This window comes from Xiphias gladius, chromosome 8 (assembly GCF_016859285.1).
Source record: "Xiphias gladius isolate SHS-SW01 ecotype Sanya breed wild chromosome 8, ASM1685928v1, whole genome shotgun sequence".
Taxonomy (NCBI): Eukaryota; Metazoa; Chordata; class Actinopteri; order Istiophoriformes; family Xiphiidae; genus Xiphias; species Xiphias gladius.
In genome coordinates, this window is record NC_053407.1 from 21,641,415 (window position 1) to 21,662,362 (window position 20,948).

General features: G+C 42.1%; 1 protein-coding gene across 2 annotated transcripts in view; it reads left to right on the top strand.

The window, feature by feature from the left end:
* The first annotated feature begins 516 nt into the window (after positions 1-516).
* LOC120793629 (contactin-1a-like) overlaps positions 517-20,948 on the top strand; it is a 65,853-nt gene continuing 45,421 nt past the window's right edge. The window contains exon 1 of one of the 2 annotated variants that reach the window (XM_040133873.1): positions 517-620. The gene's annotated coding sequence lies outside the window, so the exon portion shown is untranslated. Of the gene's footprint in view, positions 642-20,948 lie in introns of both variants that reach the window. The other variant, XM_040133874.1, reaches the window with a different exon arrangement.

The following is a 20,948-nucleotide window of genomic DNA, read 5'->3' on the forward strand; positions in this document are numbered from 1 at the left end:
TTCATGAGAAGCCCAGAATAGGGAGTCCATTGACCCTCCGGGCGGTTTAATGACAGTGGGGATGCTGTGGTGGCGAAGGGATTCACTGATGACTAATCCACATTACAGCCCACTGCCCCAACATCAAAAGAGAGCTCGAGTTTTCCATTGGAAAACAGAATATCTTATTTTTCAACCTCCCAGTTTAAAATGTTTTTATAATTAAAATGAAAAACACGAAACAACATACCGTGACCTGTAATAGACTGAAGGTAATGCTACCTGTAAATGCTAAGATCACATATTAGGGCAAAGTTGGCTCAGAAATTAACCACGAGGGGTGCAAAGTGAGAGACGTTGAAGGTTTTACAAGCATCGACTTTTAGAAAAAGATGTTCGCCAGGTTATATGCTGGGGAACCTGGCACCACCGTGGTAGTCCACTGCTCGCCGGTCCCGAGCAGGTCTAGCGCCCCCCTAAGCCGACAGTCATAACCCTTCGTCCAATCCACGGGGACAGGACCGCGGCTCTGACTCAGTTCCTTTCCCCCCCGCTCTCCAGCGCCCGGCGATGCGGTGCTGCTGAGCAGGCGTGAGCGTCGCGAAGGACACACGGGCGGACGCGTTTGCCCGATACGGAAGGTAAGGACACGGGGAACACCGGTGAGACACAGTGCAAACTATTTATTTATTTATTTATTATTTTTTTTTTTTTTACATTATTTCCAGAGAAGCCCGGCGCTGCATTTTGACAGCTGGGAAATCGGTGTTGTTTACAACAGTCTTGAGTGGGATGTACGGATGGAGGGGAGCTTATGCAGCCCTCCGCAATGCAGAATTGTTAACGACTGGGGTACGAAGAAACTGCATTTGGCATTTTTTATTTTTTTTTTAATTTTTTGTTGTAATGACAGATGCAGGGAGATTCTACGTGAGCAATGTAAGACTTATCGTGGCGTGGTGGGGATGATGCTGCTACATGATCTGCAGCACATCTTGGCATGCACTTCCCTCCCCAAAAAAAAAAAAAAAATGTCGATGCACGGGGTAGATGCAATGATTTTGTGATGTTTCAACCCTATGCGGCACATCTGCTTCAAGTAAGTCGGAGTATTCAGTTCAGCATTAATTAGACCGTGCCACAGGCCATAGCCCGATGGCGCCGCAAATACCGACGATTTAAACTGCCGCCTGCCTTAAAGCCAAGATCAGGGAGCACCCGACGACCGTAGACACTTTGATCCGGGGCGGAACCGAGACGCATGTCCCGGTGTCAGTGCGCGTTGATTGAGGCATGCGGCCCGGCTCTGTCATGTTTTCTGGCAGACCGAGCCGTAGTGCTAAGCCGTGGCCCATCCCGGGGTTATTCTGTCCGGATGTCAGGTGCCGGAGAAGGTGTCATGGGCGCGTCCTGACACGCCAGACTACAGGCTTCAATGGAGAGAATCGGTCCGTGCTGCATGTTGCCAAACTAAGGCTTAGGTACTCTCAGGGGTCCTACCTAGACAGATTTCCAAGGGGGTCTTCATCATGTGGCTAAAAGATGAAGAATGTATATTTTTTAATGTAATTACTCTCACTTGGTTGCATGATGACACAGAGAATAAGGGTGATGGAGTTTTTTCTCACATACAGTCATCAAAATATCAAAATCTCAGTTGGGATTCTTTGGTTGAAAAGCAACATTGCACTGGTATTATGGATATATGTGGGGTCAATGAAAGGAAATTATTGTTAACCACTTAAGCTTAGTTAACAGCTGCGGTGGCTCTGGTCCCTGTGAATAAGCTGTGTTGCAAAGTCTGTCTGCAAGCTCAGGATGTACAGGTTTAGAAAAGCTCAGTTATAGTTTTCCTCATGCTGCTAAAGAGCGGCTGGAGCGCATGGCTTTGAGCACAGGTCGCTGCAACAGACAGCAGAGTATCATTTAAGCCACCGCAACTTTCTAGTGTGGTCTAAAGAGCTTGTGATAGCAATTCATGATGTAATCGACCCCACATAACCACTATTACTTCTAATGGGCCTCTTTGTTTGCCGTTTACAGTTCTCGGTTTTGTTTTGCTTGTGTGAAGGGTAGAGCTAACTCAGTCAGCACCTGGTACTTTGGATTACTGGTCTCAGGGTTAACATATAATGTAGGATTATGAATTGGTATTGTATTCCTTTAAGAGTTTACTGTAGGTCTTGTGCCCCCACACCTGTTACCTACTAGTAATTATTTATCATCCAGTGTACTGTATGTATTTTAACATGTTTGGTCTATTATGCATCGGGGCACTGTGCACTCAAATATCTTTTTTTTTTTTGACTAGATCTTTCATCTTAGAAGTTTTTGGTATGTTTTTGCCATTCGGCGCCATGTGTGAGATTCCTCGCTGTGAGTGTGTCCTGGCCGAACCAGAGCCATAAATGTGGCACATAATATCCGTGGGATTCCATGACCGCCTGTCAGGTGGAGCACTTCATGAATCCTGTAAGATTCACTGTTCTTAATGCATCCTGTGCTGTCCTGTGTACGACCTGAGGACAGACCCTCTCCTGCATGCTGGGCAAATGAATTTTTTCTCTGCCCCGAAGTAGGCTATCCCACCGCGTGCAAAGCCGCATCTCACCCTTCACACATGAGGGTGAGAGAGATTGTTTCTTTCTCTCCTTCAGACGCTCCTTGCCTAAATTCAAGCAGCGTGATTTTGATGCTCAAAGCAGAGTCTTGGATGTTTGCCATTTAAGATTAAGGTAATTTTAGAGTCGTTTTAGGAGATTAGATTTGTTTCCAGATGTCCTTCCGAGCCCTGGGCGACAGATTCTTGGGCAAAGAGTCAAAGCGGTGGCTGAACAGAGGAAGAGAGATTTTGCGTGTTATTTTGAAAAGACTCTAAACTGATTGGCAGCGTTGGCATTTGGCATCAGCAGGGCTAGTTTGTTAGGCGCTATTTGTTCTGTCACACTGAATGCAGTGTCAGTCACGATGGAGGGAATACATCCTGTAGACTTTTTTCATTGTTAAGAGTGAATGCACTGGGAGAGGATATAGCAAGAGGAGACAACCTATGCACATGAACATTGTGTGAAGAAACAAACACACACACACACACACACACACACACACACACACAGACACCAGCCTTTATTGCTGTAGTTGTCTTCACCGCTACTACAAGTGCATCTGTCTGTCCTGCTGACAAAACATGCGATGCACTTGTCACGATGCTTCCTTTAGATTGCTCAGCAGTGTACGCACTGGTGATCAATAGCGAGACCCACTAATGGTACAGCAGTGAGGCAGAGACATGACGTCTTCTGTGTCTTCCTGGAGACAGACCTCTCCTCTGTTCCTGCCTGAGGAGGAGAAAGGGCCTCAGTCCCCATCTGCTATCTGAATACAGTCTGAACTAGGCCAGCCATTGATTCTCCCACTGTGGACTGCTCCCTGCTCTCTGCAAGCACATGACCATTAGATCTTAAGTGGAGAGACAGAGCTAAGTGGGAAAAACTCTTAGGCACAGTGCGCATTTGTATTCCACTTGTTGATCGTGCATCTAATTTGTGCAATGGGTGACTTAACATTAAAGCTAATGTAAATTTAGTTTTTGTTAGGCTTTCAGATATTTTTCAGACAATTTTGTTACTTATTTGCATTATATAGCCAAGCCAAACGATTAGTCAATCGGGTAATTAACAGTAAAGTAATCATTTGAAGATGTCAACTTGTTAAACTGTGATGGGTATTTTTCAGGATTTTTTTTTGATATTTTATAGGTCAAATGATTAATCCAAAGAAAAAAAGGCCAGTTAATGGTTAATCAGAATAATCTTTTGTTGCATCCTTAATGCAGGTACCAACATTAGCAGCTGTATCCTTTAAGCAGCTTACATTTGTTTATATGGATAGAACTTTCCTCTTAACTCATTCATTTTGTTTGACTGAATAAGGTTTGGTTGCCTACGCTGATGTTCTATTGCCGGGGCCACTGTTGCTTACTTGAATCTACTGATCTCAAATAGTTGCTCCCGGCACCTCAGGAGGTGGGTTACTTTAAATTCCATATCCCTTATTAATAATCATTCAGCCACACTGGATTAAAGGTGTTTTAGTGTGTTTGTGTGTGTGTGTGTGTGTGTGTGTGTGTGTGTGTGTGTGTGTGTGTGTGTGTGCGCGCGCACAAATGCAAGTACGTGTGTATAATTCATCTAGCTTTTCTGCAGTTCCCTTCTGCAATAGCTATGATCAGGATAAAATACAGTATAGCCTGCATAAATGGTCTTTGTTGATGCAGCAGATTGCTGAAGTTAAAAACTAAATGTATTTGTTATCAGCTGCTGGCCTTTTGTGTATTTATAGCATTAAAGCTCCTGGAGAAAGATGAATTCACTGACAAGGTAAAAAAATGTTTTGAAGACGTAGCTTGGTTATAAAAACATTGAGTAATTAAACTCCTTAAGACTTAAGAACTTAAGATATAACTTAAAAGTGTCTTTTGTGATAGAACATTTAATCTGTCCACCTTTTCCTTATCAGTGTGATTTTGTTTGTTGATAAAGTGTCGAGCATCCTCAGTGACTCACTGATTACTCCATTTCCATTAAGATAACGTGGACCGGACGAGCAGGTAGTGTTTGGAAATGGCCCGGTATCTCACCCTGCCATTCATGGGGGAAATAGAATGACATTGATCAATGTCATCAAAGTGTTATCACAAAGTGGGTAGATGTTTCAGATTCAGTGACAAGGATTTGTCATTGGCCTGTTGGAGCAACTGGAGATGAATTCCTCAAAACCAAACTTTAAATAATATTGAGAAAAAAAATCATCAAGAATGATTCATTAAAGATGTTGCTGATTGACTTAATAAATGACAAGCTACGGTCATTCCAACTATTATTTTGAAACAGTATATCTTATTTTGGAATTAACCTCTTCATTTTTTGGTTCCACGCCATCTGCATGTTTTAAAATATTGAGTTTATGATTTGCGCTATATTTAGGAGCAGTTAAAATCTGTAACTGGGTTACATCTGACAAGATTTCATGTCCTTTCCCTGATTCTTCACTCAGTTTTCTCTGAGATATTTTTAGACTTTACAATCAAAGTAAATCTTTTGGGATTTATGGACTCAATTAGAAGGAGATTACAAATGTGTGCCCTCCGCCTGCTAATTTATGTTAACACCATGATCGGCCATTTTAATTTTTCATGATAATATTTGACTTCCTTCATTACATTGACGGCACAGAAATTTGTTTGTTCGCTTATTAGCAGGGCAAACCTTATCCGGCTTCACTGGACTCCATTCAGTTTCCTCAATAATATCAAGTTATTTGCTCATCAAAAGGCTATCTGCATTTTTGTTGTTGTTAGCCAGTACTAAAGAGGCTTGTATTTAATGGTGATAAGAAGTAAATGTCACAGGACTGCAAGGTTCACAAAGTTCAGATGACATTTTCCCCTAATTAAGTAGTCAATTTTAAGCATCTTAATGTGAATGGGTCTTAATTAAAGTACTCCTCAAAGTGTCAGATTACCTCTTGTGAATTTGTTTAACATTCCACTGAGCAGAAATATTGTGTTACACACAGCGGACTGATTCCTCACATGGGAGTCTTGAGCCATCTGTTTTTGCACCTTCATAGGCGTAGTCAGATACATTGTTTACAGGGCTGTTGAGAAGTTTTGCAGCCAGACAACACGACTTCCTATTTTGGTCCTGTAAGAGATGACTTTCAGTTTTATACAATTTGAAAATCAGTAGAGTATGTCTGATTGATTCCCTGGGATTTCAGACGGAGCACTGTGATGTAGAAAACCTCGACAGTTGTTTACAAGAAATTCTTCATCTTTTGAGATATTTTGATTATTTTATTTTGTAACAAAGCATGTTATCCAGATGATAACAAATGAGACAAATTGTTTGTTAAGACCTTTGAGAAAGCTGTAAAATAAAGGGATGGTTTTTACATGGTCTCTAGGAGTTGTTATGGATGATTAAAAACTTGTAACAGAAGTAACCACCTTTGTTGTTAGCAAAGCCTTACCTATACAACCATAATCCCCACTGACATATAGTAATTTATTCCACAATCTACACATGAAAGCTAGTATTAAGCAGCATTCTGAAGATTATATTACTTCTATATCCTTTGTCATTGATATTCTCAGTAATGGGCCACATTGTTTTGGATTTAATCCTATTGAATCTGTGTTCATCACGAGAATGTGAAACCTTACAGGAGTTTCAACTGCTTGAGTTGTTATCTCATGGTGCCGGGGTTAAAGAACATGCCCAATGGCGCAGGGAACTATCCAATCAGGTATGAAAGCGTCTTCCTCGTTGGGGCCAAGCCACTCTTGGGGCCTTTGAGCGAGGCCTGTTGCTATGGTGCTGGGAGCATGGATGGAAGACAAGAACACAACTTCATCTACATGCTAGTTCAGATTGCAAGGCTCCCAAACATAATCACACTCCTCTGCTTCTGCATCACCTTTCATGTACAATGTATGTTCTTTTTCATGCTAACCCAGCATATGTTGCCGCATAGTGATGGTGCAGACTGTATGTGGTTGACAGCTCAGCCCTGCTGCTTAGATAGGATCCTAAACTGGAGTCATGAACTCTCCACCAGTTGTGTATTGAAAATAATGAAAGACTGAGGAAGTCAAAGGGGATTCTTACACTAATCAAAATTGTCCTTTGTCAGAGGCATACTAGTTCTTTGGCTGGCTGACCTCTGGCCTTCTGTAGGAGGGACTGCCTGTATGAGACGTGTAGATAGAATGTAGATAGTTGATAGAAGGCTAATCGCAGAGAGAGCCCAAAGGCGAAGGCCTCCTGGCACGTGGAACGAATACTGAGGAAGCCGAGCTCTTGGGAAGCCTCATTATACATTTAGGGGCGTCCTGTTTTCCCTTTCTCTGGACAGCAGGACAGCTAAATTGTTTGTGGATCAATAGTTTAGCTTCCTGCTGGCTCCACAGAGTGAGTGAAGTGCATTTAAACCTAAGAAATCCCATTACACTTGGCAGAGACAGGAAGCATAGCACTAGGGGCCTCAGCAACTGCCATTGCTATGCCCATTATTCAATCTCCCTGTTTGTTTACCTGCAGTGCTTCTGCTGAGACCACCCATAGTGATTCTACGCTCATGTTATCACATTTTTTTTTATTTCCATTTTCTTTGCTACACATTTTCTTCCTTAATTATCCCATGATACTCCCATTTGATTAAATTTTTTAAGATAATTCTTTATGAACTGGGTTTTTTTTTAATCACTCATTGGATGCTTACATTTGTGGGACACTGCCTATCCCTGAGAGATCTTCACTAAAGGGATCAACTGAAAGTTATAAGGTTGTTTTGTGTTGCCCTACAGACCATCTGATTGTATATTAATCTCCTTTATTATGACCAGAGCCCGGCTGCAACCTGTCTGTATTGATTCAATACTTATTTAAAATGCCTGTTATTTTTCCATCCAGCTCTTTGGCTATGTAAATGACAGAAAGGGAAAAGGGGTAGAGAGAGAAGGAAGGGGGGTTTGGGGTATAATGAAAAACAGAGAAGAACAAAACATTTGGAGCTCTCCCTTCATTCCTTAGATCAGTGTAACCAGAAATAAAAGCTGTGGCTGGTGCAGGCTCTGGGCTGTGGGCCGCTGCTGTCCTCTTCTGGCTCTCTTGCTGTGCTGCCGGTGTATTTGTGTTTTGCTGGTCAGCCTCCGAGCTCCTGGACCCTCGGCTGTATCTCTACATGAAGAGCCCATTGATGTGGGCAACATTAGCATTCGATGTAGGCGAGCACGACAAACAGGTTGGTTTTCCGTTTCACACTAACAAACCTGTTCTCTCTGGATCCTCTCAAAGGGTCTCAAATCAACCCTCTTGTTGCATAGCTAATGAAGGTGAATAAAAGGTGTCAAAGAATGCTTATGTAGTCCTCCTCAGTCCAAGCAGTGTACTCTTTGTATATGGCCTTGCCCTGCCAACTGACAAGTCAAGGCCAGCGCTTTTTAGCTTGCTTGACACTGTCACATCTGGCCCACAAACTCACAAGGTGATGTAACCACCTGCGTCATGTTTTCTGTAAGTGCTAGTGGGAAAATACGGCAGCACTAATAGCTTCCGACAAACTACCCTGAAATGTCCCTGAACAAAAGTTGATCTTTTTGGTTGGCATATCATTATTAAGATCTGAACCGATTATTCTGCGGGAATCTGGCTGACTTATGCATGAGATTTGTGCACTAATTATGCTCCAGATTCTTTTCCTTGGCTCAGTTTGTAGCTGCAGGAGCTTCTGTTGCAATCTCCTAATTCATGCTGCTGACATTATCCTCACAATTTTACTTAGCAACAGCAAATTGCCCCCCAGAAGATGCGGCTAATATTACCCCATAAAAAATAACAGTGGATCTTGGGGTTCTCCATCTCTCTGTTTTAATTATCATAAGTCACAGTATTGCTTGAGCAGGTCATCTTGATGCCAAGGGAGAGAGGCAAGGGGAGAGATGGAAGGAAAGAGGGAGCAGGGGAAGACAGCTTCCTAATTACAGATTTTTTCCTTCTACCATTTTAGATTTCAGGATAACTAGAGAGGAATTTATATGAACAGATAACAGGCAGATAATGAAAATGCGAGCGAAGATACCACCCTAATTCTCTTCACTGGCTATCAAGACCGAGGAAGATGCCAACATTCACACCATCAATTGACTGCCCGGCTGAAAATTATTATTCCATGGAGAAAAATAAGACATGCAAGCATATTAATAGAGTATTTCTTCACAGTTCAGGAGGGCATGGCGGTGTACGGCTTCCATACCGTACTTGTGGGCCTTGTGGTTAAATGTGTCAGTAATATAGCAGCCAGTGTCACTGGTTGGATTATTCATGAGGAAGGTGTAATGGCAGTGAGTGGAGGAAAGGGCATCCAGAGGTGAATCTGACTGGGAGGAAGAGCACTGAATCCTTTTTTTCCCCTATGCTCTTTCCACACACACACACACACACACACACACACACACACACACACACACACACACACGCACACACACGCACACACACGCACACACACGCACGCACACACCCCTCTTTGCAATACTCTGACTCTTATCTGCAACACACAGCTCCACTCATGCTGCACACACAGGGCCATAGTGTGTGGAGGACAGATGGAGTGAAGGGCACAGTGTCACAGTCAGGCAAGCACACATGCACCCCCCTAAACACACCCACAAACCCACACTCATATGCACAATGGATAAAACAGAGGAGGGGTTGTACTTGTCTTAATTCCCCTGCAACACAGGACAAGACAAAGCTACACACTGCTCTTCTATATGACTGAAGGGGGATGGAAACTACTCTGTGTTTATAGAGACTGCTGGAGTATATAATGTCATTCACATTGACCCATGACCGATCAGATTATGATCTGACTCCTGTACAATGAAATGAAAAGGTTGCGAGAAAACCAGGCCTGCAACTAACTGTATATATTAAGTACAGGATTAAATAATTGATGAATAACGTTATCCACGAAAAAAAAAATTTGACATTGGAGCCAGGGAGATGGATAGCTTAGCTTAGCATTATATATCTGTTATGTGATCTAATTTTTTAAATCCGTACAAAAACGGAAAAAAGTGTTAAAACAACACTGTGCTGTTTTATTTCGCTGCCCTGTGTCAAACTAGTCCTTTCAAAGCAAAATTGAAATGATCTGAAATGTATCTTTTTGCTAAACCCTTAATTATGAGAATCGCTGAATAAAATCATCATAAATTCATAAATCATAAATTATTTGTTAATACAAGTAGTCTAAAAAGCAGAGTAAGTGCTTGTAAATTCATGAGAGTCGTGAGAAATATCTATATTTTGAAAAGTTACAAAAGTCCACTGTTCAGTCCGGTAGTTTTTCTTACACACTGGAATGAATAAAACGCACCAGGATGTAGGTGAAAGGGCCTCTGTGAGTACTCTTAGGACAGTCGAGCAAAAGCATCCGTTTGAAGCATAATATATAAAAAGTTGATTAACCTAGTTTAGCTTTCCTGCTGCGACTGGAGGGAAGGGGAGCTTGATCGGAAATGCTGTAAACCATGTAGCTGCATGGGTTGTTGCCTGAGCTTTGTCTGTAACATCATTTGGGCTGTGCGCAAACAGCTTCATAACAATGAAGGGATGATTTTTCCTTATGTAAAGGGATAATCTTGCGAGAAAGCTCCCACACATATGCACCTCCTACATAACTGCACCTCCCCACACTGACACAACCAAGTAATGTCATCATGTATCGATTTTGTGTGTAAAGATTTCAGTTTTTGAGGAGACAGCCTAATCATATTTGCAGAATTATCTACACAGTGGGTTGATCATGGTCTGGCATTATGATCTAACCGCTCCTTTTCAAAGCATTTCCTTTCTGTGTTGCTTAAGTGGGCACCTGTTCTTCATTATGGGCCATGATCACATGGTGTGACTTGGCCAAGAGGCACCAGATGACTCAGGTCTTTGCCCAGGCCATGCTCATTGTCAGTCGGCACACACACTGCTTTTCAACAGGCCGTCTCACTGTGGCCATGTGCTCAGCAGTAAACACAGGTGACTGGCTCTGTTGACATGAACACTCTGTTCCGGACATGAATGTATATGATGCTACAGGGCCTCGTCCAGATAAAATGTTTTCTCTCTTTGCAAATATCCTGGCATGCACAAATTAATAAAATCATTTGATTATTACAAAGAAAACAGCTAGTAGAGGTAAAACAGGTAATGTTTTCACATGGGTTAACATATCAGCAAATATTAGCTTGTCCCAGCTGTCATATTCAGGTTTCTGGCAATTTGAATAAGAGCTCATGCTGAGTGTTTTAAACAGTGTATGCTACTTTTCAAGGAAGGAGTATTTGAGTGCCAAATAACAGGGGAATATTATTTTACACATAGATGTGCCCATTGAGAGAGACTGTGGAGCCTGCAGTGGTACAAGTAGCAGAGGAAGACTTTCTCATGGGTAGGCATGAATATGCATGGTGCTGCTGAGAAGCAATGGCACAGACTAATACAGTATGGCAGTCAATGGATTCACAGAGCCGGCTTTGTCTCGTCTCCTTTCAACTCTGGAGGAGGTGTCTGAGCCTCTTGTTTGAGCTGTTCAGACCTGAAGTGTCACTGCAGAAATCTCAGAAAGACAAATCTCCAATCTTGCTCGGGAAAACCTCTAAATCTTATAAATGTAATATCATACGAGGAGCCGTAGTTTGTGTTAAATATGTGTCCTCTCTCACTGCTTAATCACTTATTTATCAATAAGATCATAGGATGTTTACAGTCTTGCCCAACTTGGAAATATGATATTTCATTTGGGATTCATTGAGTTTGAGTTGATTTAATTAATCATTAAGTGATAACTTACTAATGTACACAACTCAGCATGTACCTGGTGCTCCACAGAGCTTTAAAAAGGCCTGTTAGTCTGTTCTCCCAAACCTCTTTTTGTGGTCCAGACATATTCTCGACAGGCACCAACACTGTTCAGTGGCAGGGGACTTGTTTTTTCTCCATTTCATTTCCTAGAATAATCTGTCATCCATCCATATCTGCCTGGGAGAGAAATCTGGAAATAGGAAATATTAGAAGTGAACAATAAACAATAAATACAGTAAGTAAACAATATCTGCGGGGTTTGCTGTCAAGTTATTAAAGCTACAAAATGCGCAACCCTGCCCTTGGCAATAGGGCTGCTGTTGTATCAGAGCTACAGCCGCATTGGGAATTAACAGCCATAATGGCTTCACCAAATCAAATTATCATTCCCAAAGCTTCAGCACGTCCACTTCCTGCATAAATCTGCTGCCTCTGTCTGCCCTTCCCATGCTTCTGTTTTTGTCCATTCTTCGGCGGTCTGTGTGGTTTGATATAAGAATGTGAGCGAAGGCCACAGGTTTTCCTATCGGTAACAGAAACACATTTGGGTAGAACTAGACACTTTGTTGTTGTTTCACAACATTTCAAACGTACTGCAACCCACTATTGATTGGGAAGGAAACCTAGGACATAAGAATATATAATGTATATACTATAATCTCAGCAGTCAAAATATTGGGATTTTCTGTATTGTAGCAATTTGAGACCTTCGTGTAATTACTCTGGATAAAAAAGACAAATAAAACTCTGCAAACGGAGAGCTGCTCGCAATGGTGAAATGAGGGAAAGGCTGACGGTAAAGTAATGTCCAGAGCATTTTCCTGTTCAGTGGAAAAGGGGGAGAAAAAAAGCACAGTGGCATGAGAACTTGGGAAAAATAGCAACACCCATTGTTACAGAAGCTAAAGATAAAGTTAAAAGATGAGTCTGGTGATGTCCTATAATTTTATTATGGACAACAAATTCCATATATACTAAAAGCAACAATAATTTGATCCTACAAACAAGTGTGTTGGCTGGCATGTTCATTCATTACCATGGACATGGAAATGTAGCCTAATTTGATTCTATGACACATATACTGTCTTGGTACCATAAATGCTCGCTAGTGCACCAGAGCCACAGCTGAAAAAGTAATGACTGCCAAAAACTACAGTGCAATGTTTAAGGAAATTATTTAGCTTTTTAAAAAAAGTTAGAGCATATATTTGTGACCAGACTTTTGTCTTCGGAAGGAATGAATGGGCTTGGGGCTTAGAGCCACAGACAGAGTGCTGTAGTCATAAAATACTGAGACGTTCAAAACATTGTTGGTTTTGGTCTTTGCTGACAAAAAGAGAAATGCAAAAGAACAGCAGACTTATTCTTTAAGTGGGACGTGCCTTAGTAAGAAACAGTTGGACATAATAGCACTAAGAACAGCAGTGGAAACAATGTCACTTCTGTAATCATCCTAATTATGGTGTCGATAGATTGCTGCAGTGATACCAAGGTAATCATTACTGTGCGATTTGTCCAGCCTCTCTCACTCAGGTTTGCTTGAGCTGTAATGACAAACTTCCATCAATCTCCTGATGGATTCCATTTCTCAGGTGTTGCTTGTATCCCAATGCATGAGTGAATTGATGAATAAATGTCAATGACTGGTTGGTGCTTCACCCACACCCACAAAGGCATTGCTGTATCTCTTGCCGTGAAAAGCATCTTGTTTGGACTGTGACTGTCACTGGCTTACATTGTGTCTCAATGGTCATCATATCCTCACGTGCTTGGAAGGTACATTTTTTTCTGCCAATTTATAATCACTGCAGCTGTTGGTGAAAAGGTCCACTTACGTGTCGAGGCCAGGGAACACTGGACTCTTCAGCTGACTTGCACCTATAGTGCAGTGCACACACTCTACTTATTGGCACACATCCAACCACACACTCACTCACCCTTGAGTGGCCAGGTTTCTCTGACAAAGCCTAAAGAAAATGCTGAAATAAAGCAGTGTGTAGAGGAGAGAAATGTTTGGTTTGATGGTGTGTCAGACCACTGTGGAGGAAGGTAAAGATTACTGCCATTAGAGCATCCAATAGATCTTTTTCTGCTAATAGTCCCCACACTCCTCTGCTCAAATCTTCTCACCTGCTGAGTTTTCTGAGGACATGTGGATATTGGTGACAGATTAGCTCACTGGTGAGGTGTTGCTTGTCGAGAGGAGAAGGAAGGAGTGGGCAGTTGGCTGGCGACGGACACTGTTATCTGTGATTAGGCTTAATGCTTTGATAATACAGTAATGATTAACAGACAGCCTGATGTTCAGTGTTCAGTCCCCTACTCTGTTGTTATGGGAGAGATGTCATGTTTGTTTGTATTTGAGCAAGGCTGCATTTGAGTTTAGTACAGGGAGAGAGACCGAGAGAAAGAGTGTGCGTCAAAACTCCAGAACAGTGGGAGACACAAACATGGGAGCCGGGTTCTGTGCTGTGACCTTGTTTGCTAATTAAGTGTCAGACCTATTTTTCCAGTCCAGGAAAAAAGCTTATATCTTAGGGCTCAGACTGCCAGAAGGTGATGGGAACACTCATTTTGCTACCGCTTGCTTGCTCCTCAGGGTGTCTGTCTTTGTGTGTGGTTGTGTGTGGTTGTGTGTGTGTGAAGAAACGTCAGGTGTATCATTAGATGCAAGTGCATGGGAAGCCCTTTCTTATGAATGCTGCATGAAGCTGTGAACATTGATGTAGCCCCAAATATACTTGTTTCAGGTTCTCAAATGTGAATATTTGCTGGATTTCATAGCCTTCTATTACATAAAATCAAATATGTTTGTGATTTGGACTGTTGGTCTGACGAAACAAGCAAACTGAATATGTTAACTTTTGCTAAAGGGAATGGTAATAGGCATGGTTTTTTGTGACATTTAATGGACAAAAAAATATTTGACCATTTGATAAAAGACAACTTTCCTAAAGCACTAATAGTCATCCACATGTTGTATCATTATATATATTGATAATGAGGTATTTGTTTTAATATATAACAATATTTTAGTTTTCAGTTTTAAGACCTGACCTGTGCTAATTCCTTACTTGTCCTACATGGTTTCTCAGCTAAATTCTAGAAAATGTACTATATTGCAGAATATATCCCCGACGACTGGTGATTGGTTATTATGTTATTTCTTTCCGTTAATTTCAATCTATACCATTCCCTTTATATCAAATTCAAGGTTCATCATAATAGCCTGTAAAGTTTGTCTTCTTGACATATTTCCTCTTGTCTCTTTGCATCTCGCTGCCCACTTTACATTGTATGTGTTTTGTTCAGTGAGCATGAAAATTGCCCTATTTAATGACACCCTCCCATGCTTCTCAAGATGCAACGCCTCTTGGTGCACTGAGAACAACTAATTGACCCTTTACTACTACGGAAGGTGCTGCCTTAAGTGAACAACAGATTTCCCTTCAGATTTCTGGTTTATTCCTATTGTGATGGGCATTACTATGTTCTAGTGCTGCAGGGCACAAGTGATTGTTTGTCCAGTCCTAAAAAGAGCAGCGTTGTGCGTGAGACATATATCAGTCACTTAAATGCCAGTTTTGACCTATATGTGAAGGCCTGGGTCAAAGGAGGGGCAGGCTAGCCAGAGCATAGGGCCCATATCTAGTCTAATGAGCCTTAATGTAGCACCCAGTGACAGGACATGCGTCAAGACTGTGGCAGTCACAGACACAGCCAATAGGAAGACAGGGTTTATGTGGTACATTGGTGAGTTCTTCGAGCTGAAACAATTGTGTGTTTTTACTGTGCTTATTTTTGCGTAATGCAGACCACTGTCTTCTGGATGAAAATATCACGCATGAAAACCTTCACACATGCGTGCACACATTTACTGGAGACTCTGTATGGTCTCTGACTCTACAGTGGAACTCTCCTTCTCACTCTGCCTCTTTCCCTTGCTCAATCCTGTCTTTACTCTGTTTTTCACACAAAAATAATTGCAAATACACCTCCAGATTGGATAATTCCCAATTCTAAACTGATAAATACATTTGCTAATTGGATTTGTATGCACACTATCTTGGACAGGAGGCAGACAGACAGTACAGGACAGGAGAACTGACTGACTCCCGATGAGGGGAGGGACAGATGCAGAAAATTCAGTGTGACTCAAAACCTTATTATCTATGCCGTGATGACTCCTCTAGTGCTGGAATCAATACAGCCTGACTGGCTCCAGGTTCACAGGGCCCACTACAGGAAGCGGATATCTCCAAACTATCCATTATGGATGAGAGGAGGAGTGTAAGGAGGGATAAAAGAGGAAGAGAAAGAAAGAAAAGAAGACAGGGTCAGAGGAGAGGGATAAGACGGTGGAAAGACAGGAATGAGGGATGAGAAGAAGGGGAAGTAAAGGATGGGTGGAAGAGCTGATTCAGAAGATGAGTAGTTTGGTGTAGGAGGAAGAAGAAGTGAAGGTGAAGATTGCAGCGGGGCACTGAGCCTTGCAGCTGTGTGTCTTGTTGTTGTAGATTAACTGCCTCAGTGTGGCTGGTTCCTGGTCCAGTGTGGTTGTAATGTTTGTTCTCACCCCTGCAACGTGCAAGCAACATTTTTTGTATCATTTCTTCTTCCTATTCTTCTACCTCTTCTTCTCCTTCTTTTTCTTCTTCTTCTCCTCGCAGCAGCATCCTTCCCCTGACACATACTGTAGTACTACTTGTCCTTCCTTGCTGTATTAATTTCTTCCTCCCCACTGTGGCTGCCACACTTTCTGGCCATACCCTGTTATTATTCTCCCTTTCTCTTTAAAACACACGTTGAGCCCCCCACCCACCCACCCAACCACACACACACACACACACACACACGCACACTCTTGTGCTCTCTTTCTTCATCCTCCACTGTGACGTGAGGTCACCGCTTTGGAGCCCTACGATTTGACAGCTAAATGTTCATGTGTGTTTTTGATGGAGGGGGCTTCTGTGCCACTGAGCGCCGGTGACAGAAGGGGGCAGGATGCAATGACAGTGGTTACTAACCAGCAGTACCAGACTAACAGTTTATCCCGAGGCATACTGTTGGAGAGAGATATACAGCTGGCTCCAATCATGCCAACTCAACGCTAACGGGACTGTTGGCGTGCTAGGGTGCGTCTGTGTGCACCTCAGGGTGTGTTTTTTGGAACAGAGGTGGGTGGCAGAGTGGGCTTGCTGTTTGGTCTGTGTGTGTGTGCTGTGCGGAGGTGCCAGAGCATGGAGGAGAGTTAGGAAGTTTGCTTGCTTCTCTTGGGATATTGTATGCATGTATGGGTGTGTGTGTGTGTGTGTGTGTGTGTGTGTGTGTGTGTGTGTGTGTGTGTGTGTGTGTGTGTGTGTGTGTGTTAGTGACTATTCTCCAGCACAGCTCAACTCTGCTGGCTCTGGGATTCTGTCCTCTGCAGAAAGAATAGCTCATTATCTGCCTCTCAGAATGAAGCTCCCTAGCTCAACACTGCAGTGCTGCACACTGAAGGGATGAACCTATTGAGGCATTATGTGTGTGTGGCCCTGTGTGTGTGTAGTTACTGTACATGTCTCTTTTAGTTTGTAAGTTGTGAAAAGAAAGAGGGGTGGTGGGTATTACAGTATCTGTGTCTGTTGTTTTATCTCCTCCTCTTTGTGTGTGTGTGTCTGTAAGTGCATAATGCGAGTGTTTTTCTCGTCATGTTGACATTTTCCTTACTTGAGGCATTGTTTGCACATGTTTGAACTGCCAAGGAAGCTGTTCATTAAATAACCATTGCTTATTTTTATTCCTTTTTTGTTTAATACTTGTCACACGTACAGTGCGATTTATTCATATCAGGCCTCAACTTTGAGGCATGTGTCCTATATACCCAGTGTAGCCTATTAGGCCAAATAGTCTAGCTTCATCATCATGTATGCTGTGATAATGTCGTGCCCTATATGTGCAATGTTCATCCATGTATGTTGTGTTTGTAGGCCTTGAGTATTTGAACAGTGTTAAAAAATGTAGCTTGTGGTGAGTGGTTTTGCAGCTCAGAAGCTGCTTTTCAACTGTGAGTCACTATGACCTTTATGTAATGACTTTCTATGCATGATTTTATGTCAGTGGGCTTGCACAATAGACGGCAGCATTGCATGTTTCCTCTCACCTTCAGAATCCAGGCTCTCTCTGTGCTTTCACGTGAAAGCCAACTCTGCATTTTCCAAATTAATTTTCATCAGTACATTATGGTGGCGGAGGGATTATTTTCAACCAATTGAGAAAACTGAATATTGACCAAATTGCTTTGGAAAACGCACCGAAAAAAGCGAATCAAATGATAACCCAAGGTGAAATAACTTTGGCTGGAATTGTTCAAATGTGTGTGTCCATTAGAGGCTACCTTAGTTTGGGGAACGGGGTTTTACAATGTAACACAAAATGTTACGCCAAAGTTTCAACATTTCTGTTTATCTCAGGTGAGATATTTGGATTTCTGTATTTGTGCCCTTCTCATTGGTTTGAAGTAGACCCTAATTGCATTGTACTCAATCCCTCATTCCCCAGCTGACACACTTAAAAAAAAAAACTTGCAATGAGAGCTGATTGTCTTTCAAGGTGCCTTCATTCACTCAAATCTCCCAGCAGTACTCATATTAATGTGCACACAGAAGCTCATTTGGGCAGTTTGGGCCCAACAGGGTTCTTCTCTTCTCTTCTCTTCTCGTCACAAGTTTTGTAGCTTGTTCTGCTTCTGTTCTTTCTGACTGACTCACTGAGCAGCAATAAAAGGCTTTGAAGAAAAGACCAGATCTGGGCAATCAGTGGCAATTTACCTTGTCTTCAAGTCAAGCCTTTGAAAGACTGTAGGGGTGTCTATCCTTTTATGAACAGCCACAGCAAAGCCCTATAAGCATAGTGCAAGTTCCTTTATCCGTGTGTGGCATGTGAATAAATTCGGATTCACTGACCCGTTCTTAACCCAACATAGGTTGAGAGTTCACTACATATTGAGCAGGACAGAGTTTATGACACACACATTGCTGCTTACTCAGCCGCTTAACACACCTATACACATGCACCAGTTCAGAGCCAAAGAGGCACAAGAGGGTGTTTCGCAGGAAAGAAAAACAGTTGAACATGGTCAACGATTGAATGTTTCAACAACTGATTGAGCAACAGTTGATATGAGAAGACAATGAAAAGCTAGATTGTGGACCCCCAATTCTATGTAGAGTTGTCATGATAGGAAAATTACGACTTCGATACCGTGTCATTAACCTAAAACTGGGTGCCAATTCTGCTGGCATCTGTTCTTGTGTATGTTGGGGTGTGGTGAGGGTGGGGGGTGTTAATGTTTCAGTACTTTAATACAGTGGAAACTGCTCATAGTGACCACATCCCATCACTATAAGCAGATGGTTACTTATCACCAAATTTTTTTTTCTTTTTCTGTATTTCTTATGCAGATTACCATCTAATTGACCTTTGTATATTCATTACAACAAATATAAAGTGATGAAATGGACAGCTTCGCTATTTATTGATATAAAGATAAAATAACAAACTGCACTGTGGTCCTCTCCTGCTCCCAGCCTAGTCTGTATGATCAGGGAGCACAACACTCCACTCACGTAACATAGCTGATGTTCTGAGAGAGCGGGGACAATACTTACGCACAGGAATAGGAAGGCGAAAAAAACTCACTGAGCCACGGCAGTGTAAGTAGAGGAAGATATCGCATGGCGTGCAAGTGCGCACAGCAAGGGCACGTACACACACACACGTACGCACACAGTCTTACACATAGTGAACTTATGTTGGGAGAGCAGGCAGGGACGGTTAAACACTGTGGCAGTCCGAAAACCTCGTACAAATTATTTAGAACAGAGACTGAGCATATGACAGCTTGCAGTATTATGCTACGACAGTTTTAAATTCTTTTTGTTTTCATGCATGAAAAGTCCCAAAATCAACACTGTAAGCGGACTACTTGATTACAATAAGTGAATTATTTCAAATTTATATAGGAATTATTCTTTCTCAATATAATAGCGGTTGATCACTGTATTTCAGTTTTCAGTTTTACATCGGCTGTCAAGCCTATGTAGGTTGTAAACTACTTTTGAGAGAGACTATTCTCATTATTTGTCAGTTTAAAATCTAATTTGACTAAATAGAAAAATAGAAAATGTGCTCAGTAGAGCGCTCCGCTAAGGAGCTGTATGCAGTCATTTGTGTTCAGTCCGTGTGAAAATATGCATTTTACATCATTTTGGGCCATTATCATTACTGTATTTATAAAAACACAACACAGGATGTTGTTTTTCACAACACTCAGGCATTACCAAGAGGAAAAGTGAAACAAATATGCTCACTGATGAAGTGAGCGCTATGTCCTGAAGAAATCCTTCATTTTTGTTAGTGATTCCACTGTGCACCATACAAAATAACACTGGTAAAACAAGACTTATAGCGAACGGATTTGAACTGCAATTTCATCGTCCTCCCATAGCCCTCTGATAATGTCACAGCTTTTGGCTGCTTACCGAAATTTTTTTGGGTGTGACTTCTGTAGACAGCTCACTTTCCCAGTGGCCACTAGTCAGCCGACTAGCTGAGTTACTGTAGGGAGTCGACTCCTCTGTCAATCTCATTTCACTCGCAAAATAGAATTTTCTCTGACAGTTAAAATGTTTCAGGCTTCAGTCTTTTTGAGCTCATGATCTGTGACAGACAGATTTTCTCCCTGGTTTAGTTCTGTAGTAAAGACGTCAGGACACGCTAAGAAATGGTTTATGAATTTATTTCCTCTGTGGCACCAGAACATGTTGCACCAGCTTTCAGAAACTCCTTCAGGTTAAACTGCTCTAACCAAACTCTTTTAAGCCAACATAATAAGGCTACAAATAACCCATACTGCAATACTCTGTAAGAGATTGCAGTTACTCTGGTATTGTCTCCATTCAAAAAGAACATCTGTTGTAATGAATGAACATGTAATTGTCTAGTCCTGAAATATAGGACAAAACCCCTTTTTAAACCTAAGTATCAAAAAAATAAATCGTCTTGTATTAGGGCCAGTATAATATCCCTTCTTTCCAGAGCGGTAGAGAACTCTCAGCGTAGTTTTTTTCAGTTCATTCGGTTCAGGTGCTGCACAAAAATGCTTAGGCGTTGCGCCTAAGCCTTATAATGGCTGGGAAAACCCTGCTTTTCCAAGTTGGACGTGTGGGCTCCCTTGGTCTGTCTAGATTTAAAACATCCCTTACAGATGGGCTTTGTGGTGTCCATGGGCTTGCCCCGACTGTCGGTTATAGAAGCGAAATAGTGCCATATTTCGCTTTGCGCGTCCGCTTTGTCGTCAAGCTATGGATGGTTGGCATAGAGCGCTTGTATTTGCAACCACGCCTCTCGTTTTGTCATCATGAAAGCTGCAGTGTACATATGAGAGAAAAAAAAAAAATGGTTGGCACGCCAAAAATGCCTGCAGGGAGTGGAAGCAGGGCACTGCACACACACACACTGCCCTGCTGTCGCACATCGACTCCACTCTACTCATAGGAGATATGG